The sequence below is a fragment of the Phyllobates terribilis genome, unplaced genomic scaffold (genome assembly GCF_046119375.1).
Source record: "Phyllobates terribilis strain yellow unplaced genomic scaffold, ASM4611937v1 Scaffold_92__1_contigs__length_6168646, whole genome shotgun sequence".
In the NCBI taxonomy this organism is placed as follows: Eukaryota; Metazoa; Chordata; class Amphibia; order Anura; family Dendrobatidae; genus Phyllobates; species Phyllobates terribilis.
Window position 1 is genome coordinate 2,201,949 of NW_027362852.1, and position 9,176 is coordinate 2,211,124.

The following is a 9,176-nucleotide window of genomic DNA, read 5'->3' on the forward strand; positions in this document are numbered from 1 at the left end:
AATTTTTTCCCAAAGAAATTACTTAACCACAAAACCCTATCACTACACTATGTGTGCTGGAGCCTGCTTCTCCGGGTCCTACATCACCAAAGCTTGGCACTTCGGGGACACATACCTCCCGTCCACGACCTGTCCGGCAGCAACCTTACATACCCCCCCTCTGCCCAAAGCAGGGGGGGGGCTTGGCACCTTCTGCCACCATACAATAGATACACAAAAGGTATAACGCAGTGTTTCCCAAACCCCATCCTCACAGACCCCACAGGTCGTATTTTCAGGATTTCCTTAGTATTACACAGGTGACTGAAGTATCATCAAGGCATCAGGAATTCTCTCACCTGTGTAATACTAAGGAGATTCTGAAAACATGACCTATGGGGGTCCGTAAGGATGAGGTTTGGGAAACACTGCTATAACAGAACAAAACTAAAAATAACCAGTCCATACAGCACGGCATCAGCCGTTTAAATGTAGTGCTTTTCTCGGCCTCCAGCAGACTGAGCAGCACATGCAAGGTTTGCTCACCTTGCACAACACACAGCACCACTGAGACAGGCGCAGCTGTCTTAAATCAGGCCTTCCAAGACCTGGACTGGAGGTAAGTGAGCAGCTGTTTCCCCCCAACTCTTTCAGCTGCTCTTAAAACCCGGCCCTTTAATCCGGGCCCATTAACTCCCTCCCAGCACTATGTGTTCTGGAGCCTGCTTCTCCATGTCCTACATCACCGAAGTTTGGTACTTCGGGGACACATACCTCCCATCCACGACCTGTCTGGCAGCCACCTTACAGTGTGCTGCACTGAGTTAGACCAGAAATGAACCAGAAGATACCTGAAGGTAACTGCACAGCCAGAGTAAAAAATGTTTCTCTTTGTTTTCACTCTCACCCCTATAGTCCTACACGTTCTACTAACCCTTCTAATCCCTACACCTAGTAATGAACTGGTCATCTCTCCCTCCATCTCACCTCCTCCTCAGATCTGTTCCTCAACATACAATCCTCTGTCTCTAAACACAGACAGCCACCTCACGCTCGCTCCTTCTGCTCCTCACTGCTGGCGATATCTCTCCAAATCATGGCCCTCCTCACCACATCCCCACAGTCACTTCTACCTCTCATCCACAATCTATCAAATTTCCGCAACATTTCTAACCCTATACCCATTGCCCATCCCCAGCTTCCCCAATCCCACTAACAGGAGCTCTATGGAATGCTCTCTCCGTCTGCAACAAACTTTTCATTACTAACAAACTTTCCTTCCTTGGCATCAATGGTACCTGACTCACCCCCTCTGACATGGCCTCTCCAGCTGCACTTTCATACGTTGGATTCCACCTTTCCCACACCCCTCGCCCCATCGGCAAGCATGGCAAAGGAGTTTGTTTTCTCCTGTCAGATAACTGTACTCTGCTGCCCGACTAATCCACCTGTCCCCCCCACTATTCCCTGGCCTCTCCCCTCTGTCAATCCCTTCACTGGCTCCCCATTATCCAGAGACTCCAGATGAAAACCCTAACCATGACATACCAAGCCATCCACAACCTGTCTCCTCCATATAACTGTGACTTAGTGTCCTGGTACTTACCTGCACGCAACCTCCAATCCTCACAAGATCTCCTTCTCTACTCCCCTCTTATCTCCTCTTCCCACAATCGCATGCAAGATTTCTCCCATGCATCCCCCTACTCTAGAACTCTCTACCCCAATATATCAGACTGTTGCCAACCGTGGAAACCTTCAAAAGGAAGCTGAAGATCCACTTCTTCTGACAAGCCTACAATCTGCAGTAACCACCGCTCCATCATACCACTGCACGACCAGCTCTACCCTCACCTACTGTATCCTCACCCATTCATTGTAGACTGTAAGCCCTCGCGGGCAGGGTCCTCGCTCCTCCTGTACCAGTCGGTGATTCGTTTTTGTTCAAGATTATTGTACTTGTTTTTTGCTATGTATATCCCTTTTCACATGTAAAGCTCCATGTAATAAATGGCACTATAAAAAATAATAACTTAATAGGGGGAGGTTAATTTGCTGTGGAGACTTCAGGACTCCGAAAAAAGTCCAGCAAGTCCCTGTATCACTTCCTACATAGGATTCAGCTATGGAATTGGTTCAACACCAGTGCAGAGCTTGCTCAAGAATGGCAGCAGGCGGGCGTCAGTGCATCTGTACACACCGTGAGGAGAAGGATTTTGGAGGCTGTGCTGGTGTCAAGTAGGGCAGCAAAGAAACCACTTTTCTCCATGAAAAAGATGAAGAACAGGATTATAAAATGCAGTAAACTACAGTGATTGGATTACAGAGGACTGGGGTAAAGTTATTTCCCTGATGAAGGCCCCCTTCAAACTGTTAGGGACATATGGAAGAATGAATGTCCGGAGAAGAAAAGCTGAGTGCTACTTTGAGTCCTGTGTTATGCCAACAGTAAAGCACCCGAGACGAGTCATGTGTGGAGTTATCCATCATCAAAAGGGAGTGGGCTCACTCACAATTTTGCCTAAGAACACTGCAGGAGCATTTTTGGTGATTAACAATGCATATATGAGCATGACGGAGAATATGTCACAAGGCAAAAGTGACAACTAAGTGTCTGGGTAACATTGACATTTTGGGTTCATGGCCAGTAAACTCTCCAGATCTCAATTCGATTGTGGTCACTCCTCAAAAAGCGGGTGGACAAACAGAAATGTATGTAGTGAGCTCCTAGCACTGATTAGACAAAAATTGTCCGTCGTCAGTCAGGATTTGGCCCAGCAGCCGATATCCAGCTGCCAAGGCGAAGGGAACGAGTCTTGAAAAATAAGGGTCAACACTGAATATTGAATCTTTCCATAAACTTGATGTATTTGTCAATAAAAGTGTAAAACTTATAAAATGCTGATAATTGTACTACAGTAACCACAGAAACATCTGACTAAAAGATCTAAAAACACTGAAGTGAACACCAAAATTTGTATCAGTCACAAGACTTTTGGCCAGAACTGTACATAAAGTGACACAAAACAAGATACAAGACATAGGTCAAAAAAAATTCTCCATCTTCTTCGTTCCGTCAATCCGTGAAAAATGGGACTGCACTCAGATGTCATCTGAGTGCAGTGCGATCTTTTCGAAGGACTCATTAACTTGCATGGCCGAACGTGATCCGAATATTAGATGAAACTCAAGCATAGTGATTTTTGTCCTCGGACAGACTGTCTATGGGGCCGTGCACATGTGCGATTTTTCTCCTTGGACAAACACTGGTCACAGTGCGATTCAATGTTTTGTCAGATCGCACTCCGACCGAAAACACTGCTATCTGCACCTGCCTTAACATTGCAACGCTAACAATAGTAATCTCAGCAAGGACTGCTGGGAGATTTCAGCTCAGAAGCCTGCAGATCTCTGAACGCAGCTCTAGACTATCACTGGCTGTAACTCAGGATTAGTAATCGATACGTTTTTCGAAAGTTACACAATAAACTATAATAAATTACTCTCATGTGAACACAAATTCTAAAGGAGAACTCTAACACTAAGATATTAACTTAAGGAGGAATTCACACATCCGTGGTGGGATCCGAGGACCCGGCCCGGCTCTCCGGACCTGATCAGTGCCACATCTATTCCTAGGAGGTAATCACAGATCAGCACTGGTGACCCAGCGGTTGTCAGATCTGAGCTCGCTCCGTGGAGCACAGATGTGTGAATTCAGCCTTACAGAAGTTGTCCCAGAGTAGAAAGCCAGAGCTGTTGGATTACAGCGCCACCCCTAGGTACAGGCTGTGTGTGGCATTACAGCTCAGCACCTGTCACGTCACTAGACCGGAGCTGTAGTACCAGACACAACCTGGGGCCAGGACTGGCGCTCTGTGTTCCTTTTTCTCATGGACAAACCCTGTGCAGAAAAATACAGAATCCAGGAACCTCCAAACATGGCAGACATCGCCAAGTTCTAACAGTGCATAATGGGCAGAGCTCCAGCCATACTGTCAGTGACTGGAAACCTAGTTTATAGTCCAACTGCTGACAGGTGAGAGGCTGCGGCCCCCTGTAATCACCGGCTCTGACCCGTCACCGACCATTGCTGCAGGGGACTAACCACATCCACAGGAAGCCAGGGTGCCCCCCCCCCGGACTGAGACTGCCCCCCCCGGGAGCTCAGTGTGGGGTGCGCAGTCATCCGCCATGTCTCCCCAATACTCAGCAGCCTCACCACCCACAACTCGCTCTGCAGCCTCCTCCCTGGTAAACGTTAGAATGTATGGGCTCCTTCCAGGTATGACGTAGTTTGCGGGGGCGTGTCCTGACTGCATTATGGGCGTGTTCTAGTTTAGCACCAGACGCCAGAGATTCATGCAGAAAGTGATACGGTGAAGCTTCAGGAGGAGGTCAGTGCTGGGCTCTGGGGGATGCTGCTTGCTTTGGGTGGTCTGTGGGGCTGGTGGGGGCATGTTCTGGGTATTCTGGGGGGATGTTGCACGTGTGTGTGTGTGTCTTTCCTAAATTCCTAAACACCCACCGGAAAACTAAGGCGCCCGCGAGTTGCGGGGTGAATTGGCAACTCGGGGGTGTACTTATTTCCTCTGTGGGTAGGTCACAATTTTTTTTTTTACCGTCCAAGATCCATCTTGGCAAAAGTATGGTGGTAATTTCTGCCTTTCTGGACATTGGGGCGGGGTTTATTTTGATCGACGCTAGGTTCGATCAGGACCTCAAACCTCATAAATTTTCTGGCTCAACACCCATAATCGCCATTGACTCTGCACCCTTGAGCTAGGGGTATTTTACTCTTGTCGCTCGTGTGCTACATCTGCAGGTAGGGGCCTTGCACTCTAAATTTATTGACTGTTATGTGCTAGAGGGCTTGCCCTCTCCTGTGGTCCTTGGACTACCTTGGTTTACGCTGCACAATCCTGTGGTAGGTTGTGTGCCCACTATGCGTCTTTTAAGCGTTTCCGCAGCGGCAATTCCATTGCAGAAACGCTTAAACGCTTGGTAGCAGGTCTGCAATGTTCCCCAATGATAATCCCCATGTGCTGTGCACATGCTGCGGAAATTTCCGCTGCGCATTATCAGTGCGGAAAAATCCGCAGCACTACCAATTATTTTGCGTAATCGCAACGTTTTCGCCTCCATTGAATGGCTTAATATCCGCATGACTACATGTGCACATGCGGATATTAAGCGATTCAACGTGTGGATGGTACCCGGGTCTGGAGAAGAAGAGACTCTCCTCAAGACCCGGGTACCATGGTACCTGTAGTAAAAAAAAAAAAAAAGAAAAGAAAAAAATACATTATTCTTACCTTCTGATGGCCCCCTGTCTTTTCTCCGCTGCGCCCAGTCTCTTGTACGGCTCGTCAGCGGTCGCGTGATCTGTCACATGACTAAATGACGTCATGGAAGGTCCTTTCACACCACCGTGAGCCGTACAAGAGACCAGGGGCCATCAGAAGGTAAGTAAAATGTTTTTGTTTTTTGTTTTTTTTACCATTTTTAATCTTTTTTCTTCAACTATTAACTTGGTCACACTATATAAATCCATGCTGGTTGCACGTATTTATATAGTGTGACCAAGTTGTCAAGCACTTTCCAAGTGATGCTAAAATCGCTTGGAAAGCGCTTGACAACCCGCATGCGGAAATGCATGTGAAAAAACACTTCACTTACACTTGTCCCTGGCAGGAAAAACACATGTAAAATCCGCATGCATTTTTTTCTGCCAGGGAGATGCAGAAACGCTCAGGAAAAATCCAGAGCATTTCTGCATCGTGGGCACTTAGCCGTAGACTGGCAGACTCGGGAGGTGGTAAAATGGAGCGAGTATTGCCAAGAACACTGCTTGGTCACTCGGATAGCCACGGTGGGTCTGATTTTAGGAATGTGTTTTCTGAACAGGGGAGTCAAGAACTTCCTCCCCATCATCCTTATGATTGCGTCGGCAATATTATTCCTGGGGCCAAGCTACCAAAAAAACAGGTTATATAATATCTCTGGTTCAGAGAGGCAGGCCATGAAAAACTAGATCACTGAAAGTCTACCAAAGGGCCATAAGACTTTCTTCATCTCCCGTTGCAGTGGGGTTTTTCTTTGTCAAAAAACAAACAAACTAGGGGTTGTGCCCCTGCCTTGATTTTTGCGAGTTTAATCAGATTAAGGTCTGGGATGCATATCCTCTCCCTCTCATCCCAGACCTCTTTAGAAAACCATTTGGCTCCTACAATTTGATTAAACTAGACCTCAGGGTGGCTTATAATCTCATTCACATTGAGGAGATGAGTGGAAGACGGCCTTCAATACTCCTGAGGGGCACTATGAAAACCTTGTGATGGCATTTGGGTTGACTAATGCTCCCATTTTTACTCATCTGGCAGGTAGATCACAACAAACCCATCTTGATGACATAATGGTAGACTCCATACTAAATAAGGAGGGAGTCACTGACTGTGGTGGCCCCTCCCTGGGCCGTGGCGATTGGTGACCCCCCCTTCTCTGCCCCTTACTGACCAGTGATCCTGAAGCCCCCGGAAGGATCCAATGAAGCGAAAGGGACGGCTGCTGCAAGCCGTCCCCTGGATACATAAACACCGGGACATCCCACGTTACTTCCTTTCTTTGCTGGTCCCGGAGTCGAATGTCATGGAGATTTCAGGATCAGGTCAGATTGCTGAGGCCCTCCAGGCTGGGTTTGCACAGGGGGGCGAGCGCTGGTTACAGGCTCTCATGTCGGGGCTCAGCGCTCATCCCCCTGGCCCCAAGCTCTAAATCCCCAGATCACCCTGCCCCTGGCCCTCAACCCCTTATGGGAACATCATATTCCCCAGTCCCCTCACCACTTGGGCCTACTCACTCCAATTGCCCACGATACAACGGTCCCCTCCACGGCGGTCGGGTCATCTGGAACGGGGGGCTGCATTACTTCCGCGGCCTGGTCCCGATCCCCATCCTCACCTGACCGCCGCATCCGCACAACTTTACAGTGTTCATCGGGCCACTCAACCCGGCACGGGACGGCAGGTGGCTGCGGTAGTGCTGCAGGCGCGCGCTGACTCGGGGAAGCGGGCAGACGTGGCGGTCCGGAAGCGGGCGCGCGACTCCACTAGGCCGAAGAGGCATGTTGGGGGAGGCGGAGCTGGAGGGCAGGAAGCGCTCGATGCGCATGTGCGGGGCGCATGTCCGCCTCACGTGACCCCGCAGGTCACGCCCCCCAGTCCAGAAAGCTGCGGGGCGGAGCAGGAAGCTGAAGCTAGTGCGGCAGTGGACCCTGCGCCTCACTCACAGCGGGCGCAGGGCTCCACTGCACTAATAAATGAGTGCGGGCTGTCTTCCATGTCGGCGGCGGGCACAGAGGGGATTCAGGTCTCCTGCCTGCCGCCGGCGCTGGAGACAGCATAGAGCCTGTTGTTCCCCACCCCTGTTAACACTCCCGTCCCGCATCCTGCCGAGGAGCGCCCTGGAGGGCGGAGGTCCAGCAGGCACTCCCGTCCTCCAGAGCGCTTTAGGCACAGCACCCCGCAGCCTCACAGAAGAAGCTGCGGGCCACTTAGTAACCATTCCCCGCCCCCTCAACACACAGCAGGGGCTGTGGCAGAGCAGAGCTCCAGACAGGAATCCTCTGCCGGGGGCTGTGCTCTGCCTCCGCCCCCAAACAATCCCCCACAGAAAAACTCCTATTAAAAATAAAAGAAAAAGTTCCCAAAACAGAACACGTGACACTACACATCCAGGGGACATTGCGGCCCTGTAATCACCGCAGCCCATCCAGCGCCCAGTCACAGTATCAATACCCCACTGATGGACACGATACGGAGCCTAAACACTTCAGCGACCATCCTCGCCTCCCCCATATACCCCTATAATAGCGCAGCGACGCACGCGCTTGACACCGCTATAGCATTGCCCTGGCCACAAATAGCACCGACATGTCCCGGTGGGACACATGTAAACTGCGCAGAACCCCCCATACACCCTCAGGGACACAGAGACTCCAGGCGTACTCACTCTAGGCGAACTCGCTGTAGTTCCTCCGACGACAGATCTATGCCATCGCACACAAGTCACCGGCGAAGGAAGCGGACATCTCAAGCAAAGCGGAGATCGGCATCCCACAGGAGGGGTCACAGGTCGCAGTCCTCAAGGTGGCGCTCACCATCCTCTGCATCAGAGATGTCGAGCGCATCGTCGAGCCCCAACAGCCGCTTGCACCGATCCCGTCCTCCCGGGGACAGAAACTATACAATAGCACCCTCCAGAGCTTACAGTCTGCACGATACAACGATTTCACGCAGGTCTACGAGCACAGGCACGCCGCTCACCCCGAGCGAGACAGGTGTCAGAGTCCCTCCACACATCGGAGTCCCTCCTCCAGCCGCAGGAATGGGTGCGTGCAATATAAGTATAACTGAAATGGGAAATAGTAACACCAACTTAATAGCGGCCCTTAAGGCCATAGTCGAACAACTATCCGCGCCACCAGGCGCTATACATAATTCTACTAAAAGAACTCCACCATTAGCCAGCATACACAAGGACACATTCTTTTGCGGGAAAAGCCCATTGGGCTCACACATAGACGAGGAAACCAGAATTAAAATATGGAATAATGACTGCATCGACATTTGGTCACTTGTAACCGCTGACCAACATACTATAGACAAAGAGAAAAGGATAGCCGACAGACCATTCGACAGAAACAGACAAAAGGTTGCAATGACGATGAGTAACTGGTTACAGGCGTTTTCTGTGCTGGGTTCATCATGGGCCAAAAGCATCCGGAACGCTGCTCGGAACTATTCATATACCAGGATAGGGTGTATAACTCGTACAAAGCCCACGGCGGTTCAGCATGGTGGCGCTACGATGAAGAGTTCCGGAGGTGGTTGGCCCTGCAACCACAGTTAGGCTGGGGGGTAAAAGCTACAGACGTATGGTTGCGATGAATGCTGTCACAGAAACACCATCCCTTTCCAACAACAGCTACTGGACAACAGACAACAGCAGGCCAAAATTCAGTGGTAGTACGTAGACCAGGGGCCAGCTGGCAGTACAATGAGGGACACTGTCGTTTCTACGCCTTATGCAGATACAAACATGAATGCTCAGCCTGCGGTGCAGCCCACCCCGCGGCAAGATGTTCTCGTCCCACAAGCAAATTATCAATTAAACTCCCACAGTCAGAATCCAAGGAC

General features: G+C 50.2%; 1 long non-coding RNA gene across 1 annotated transcript in view; it reads right to left on the reverse strand.

Annotated features, from left to right (window-relative positions):
- The window catches only part of LOC141197838 (uncharacterized), a 61,408-nt gene extending 54,243 nt beyond the window's left edge, over positions 1 to 7,165 (reverse strand). The window contains exon 1 of the long non-coding RNA XR_012269868.1: positions 6,940 to 7,165. This is a non-coding gene — a long non-coding RNA (uncharacterized lncRNA). The remainder of the gene's footprint in view (positions 1 to 6,939) is intronic.
- Between the last annotated feature and the right edge of the window lie 2,011 nt (positions 7,166 to 9,176).